Below are 3,776 nucleotides of genomic sequence, written 5' to 3'. Positions count from 1 at the left end.
GGCTAGGAAACGACTGAGGGCTCTGTAGTGTAGCTATCGCTAGGGGAGCGATAAACACTAAACAACACTCAAGATCAACACCGAAGGAAACAGACAAGGCAAGGCAAAACTAGGCTAAGGCTAAGGCTAAGGCTAGGAAACGACTGAGGGCTCTGTAGTGTAGCTATCGCTAGGGGAGCGATAAACGCTAAACAACACTCAAGATCAACACCGAAGGAAACAGACAAGGCAAGACTAAGACTAGGCCAAGGCTGGGGAAAAACGACCTAGCGCTCTGTAGAGTAGCTATCGCTAGGAGAGTGATAATCGCTAGACAATACTCGGCAGAGGGAAGGAAACAGAGTGAGTGTTAAATAGTGAGGGAGTGATATGAAACAGCTGGGTGCAATCAGTGTAAACAGCTGTGTGCAATCCGTGCTGAGTGCAATGAATGATGGGATATGTAGTCCGGAGTGATGTGCAACAGTGTGTAGTGCGAGAGTCAATGAAATTGGAAGTTCATGGACCGGATTCGTGACACCTATAGTTTGAAGTAAAAAATATTAATATTAATAAGGAGAGTCTGAGAGTCTGAGACAGTGATTTCACATTTCTTGTTTGTATGAAGGCTAAATACCAATAAAAGGTGAACATTTATTTATTTGCGCCATTTTTTTTCCTAAAATATTATATAGTTTTATAGGAGTAGGTTTCATAGAGTTGGCAAATACATTTTTCATAAGTTTGTAGGTACAAACATCTGTTGTGGCTGTTTTTATGAGGCTTTTTTAATAGTGTTCATATCGATATCGGAATTATATCGTATCGACCGAAATTAAGAAATATATTGTGATATAAATTTTGGCCATATCGTCCAGCCCTACGTTTACACTAACATTGTGATATGCTTTAAGTCTTTTATATCTATGGGTTTTTATTGTAGGCAAGTCAAGCGTTGATTTGAGAAGGCTAAATTCATCAGACATGCGGTCAACTCGCTGTCGTCCACTTTAAAAAGCAAAAACATGAATTTAACAAACAAACAAAAAATGCTCCAAACATTTTTTCTAAAATAACTTTATAAATAACGAAAAGAAATATAACCACTTTGATATTAAAAACAAAACTGAGCTGTAATAGTAGGTAGTGTAATGGGGAGGAGGGATAAAAAACGGGCCGAGAATTCCCCGACTATGTGTTACGGACCTCCAGGGGTCCGCGGACCCCACTTTGAGAACCCCTGATGTAGGGAGTTTGTTGGACTTGTCTAGTTGGTTTAGGATGAAGTACATCCCAAGGCCAACAACATCATCCAGTTTGCCCTGTGCACAAAATGAGATGCATGAAAACAGTACTACAGGGCTTCAAACGGTCAAAATAATCCCTGATGTTTTTTTAGTATCAATGGGATATTAGAATTTTTTTTTTGTAGTTTTATGTTTTTATAGCTATTCTAATATGTCTATATAGGTTTTATTAATTTTTATTTTAGTTATTTTAGTACACAAAGTTAAATTAAATGAAAATTAGAAAATAAATAGCTGAAGTAAAATATATATTTTTTAAAATGTTTTTATTTCAGCTGACATAACAAAAGTGTTTTTCATGGTTTTGGTTTTAGTTAACAATAACCCTGATCAGCACAAATATGTCAGAAAATTAATGATCAGGTAGAGCTTTTGTATGACACACAAAAAGCTATTTTGAAAAATGTGTGTAATTAATTGTAATTGTTTATTTGTTCAGACAATGAAAGTCAATGGGGTTCAGTGTTGTTTTGGACCCCAACGTTGATGAAAATATCTTCTTTTGGGTTCGATAGATGAGAGACAGTCAGGATTAGAACAACATAAGGGTGAGTAAATCATTATATAATTTTACATTTTTTTGGATAACGTATCCCTTTAAGAAAGAGCTGTCTTCATACCAGAATGATTGAAAACCCACATGAGGAAAAACCCCATAACAGAGAAAAGCATTTCCAGGTTTTCCAGGATTTCACTCTCCAAAGTCTCCTGCATTGCTTTTGTATTTAGGGTAAGGGTTATACCCTTATATTAGGGATGCACGATATATCGGCCACCATGTCGGTATCGGCCGATAAATGCTCATTTTTTCTGTTATCGGTATCGGCCTGATAAGAAAATTTGGCCGATATCTTAAAGCCGATAAATAATGCATTATTTCCTTCAGAGACACTTTAGATGCGCGCTGTTCGTTTGCAGCCACCCTAATATATATATTAGGGCTGTGCGATATTGAAGAAAAATGTGATATGCGATAGCTCATTAATTAATGCGATATGCGATACGATAATGCTTAAAGTGCCACATGCTCAAATGAAACAGTTTTACTCAGCTGTTGCTGAGTCAGTTCTGTGAACTTCTATAACTCTTTTGTGTCATATATATATATGGTTATTTGTATGTATGTATGTACCAAGAGTTCCTGTAAAACCACAACAAATTCCTTGTGTTTGCGCACACTTAAGTGGTGAATAAATCTCATTCTCAAGCTCATTAGTGTTTTACTCGAGCATTGCATAAAAATGTCATTTTAACATTAGTGTAATCATTTTAACATGAGTTTAGGAACTGAATAATAAAAAGGAAAAATAAAACACTGCTTAGTATTTCCTCTTTGAATTCAATATGCACTTGATTCTTATTTAAGCTACAAAAGTTATTTAGGTAAGAGCAGTGAGTGATTTTCTCTGTCTTTTATTCATGGCCCCAAATATTGCAAGCTGTAGCGATATGCATATTGCGATATGTACATTTGCGATATTTGATATATTGCACAGCCCTAATATATATATATATATATATATATATACTCTGATATAAACATAGTGTAAAGCTTGCAGGAAGAGTCAAAGATTGTGCAAAAAATGTTTAAATATGGAACGCAGTGGCTGGAAATAGCAGTTCTATCTGGGCACCAGCTGTTGTTTCGTGAGAAAACATGCTATTTCTTTTTGTTTTCTCGCCGAAGAGGCGGCTGGGATCTGCCTGAAGCAGCTGGACCAGAACACTGGTTCTGTATTACATAACACAAAGTTTTGTGTGTGTGTGTGTGTGTGTGTGTGTGTGTGTGACCACAGCACTAAACAATTTGTTTTGCTTACCAGTGATGTAATGTTGACATCTTCAACCAGTGAGTGCACCTTCAAGAGTTTTGCTGATCTTAGCTGATTTAAGTTGGTCAAGGTGGTCTTTAGATCTGGCAGACTCATTTCTAGCTGGTTGGTCAGTTTGAATTTGAACAACTCACGATAAATAAATACTGTCCAACATAAAGCACAGTTTTAAGTAACAATCTCACATGCACACAGCACACAGAGTTTAGTTTTGAGTGAAAACAGGGTGGAAAAGCTGGGAGGTTTTAAAAGAGTGCTAAGGGAATTATACAAATGAATATATGAATTAATTAATTATATGGCTGTACCTCTGAAGGTTCTGACTGTCTTCAGAAACGATTCGATGGCATTTTGTTTTCATCTTCACTCCATGTAATGCCTAAAGGAAGTGTTCTTACGAGAAACAGCTCTAATTCAGCTTTTCCATAAGCGCCACCTGCTGTCAGAGAGTGGATTTACAGAGACTTATATTTATACTGAACAAAAATATAAACGCAACACTTTTGTTTTTGCCCCTATTTTTCATGAGCTGAACTCAAAGATCTAAGACTTTTTCTATGTACACAAAAGGCCTATTTCTCTCAAATATTGTTCACAAATCTGTCTAAATCTGTGTTAGCGAGCACTTCTCCTTTGCCGAGATAATCCATCCACCTCA

The 3,776-nt window shown here is 36.4% G+C and overlaps 1 protein-coding gene across 1 annotated transcript in view; it reads left to right on the top strand.

The window, feature by feature from the left end:
* Window positions 1-3,776, top strand: part of dchs1a (dachsous cadherin-related 1a) — a 120,582-nt gene that overhangs the window by 77,219 nt on the left and 39,587 nt on the right. The window lies entirely within an intron of this gene.

Source organism: Sinocyclocheilus grahami, unplaced genomic scaffold (assembly GCF_001515645.1).
Source record: "Sinocyclocheilus grahami isolate Dianchi unplaced genomic scaffold, SAMN03320097.WGS_v1.1 scaffold6.1, whole genome shotgun sequence".
NCBI classification, from domain to species: domain Eukaryota; kingdom Metazoa; phylum Chordata; class Actinopteri; order Cypriniformes; family Cyprinidae; genus Sinocyclocheilus; species Sinocyclocheilus grahami.
Note: the sequence above shows the minus strand (reverse complement) of the source record. Positions and strands in the feature narration are given on the sequence as shown.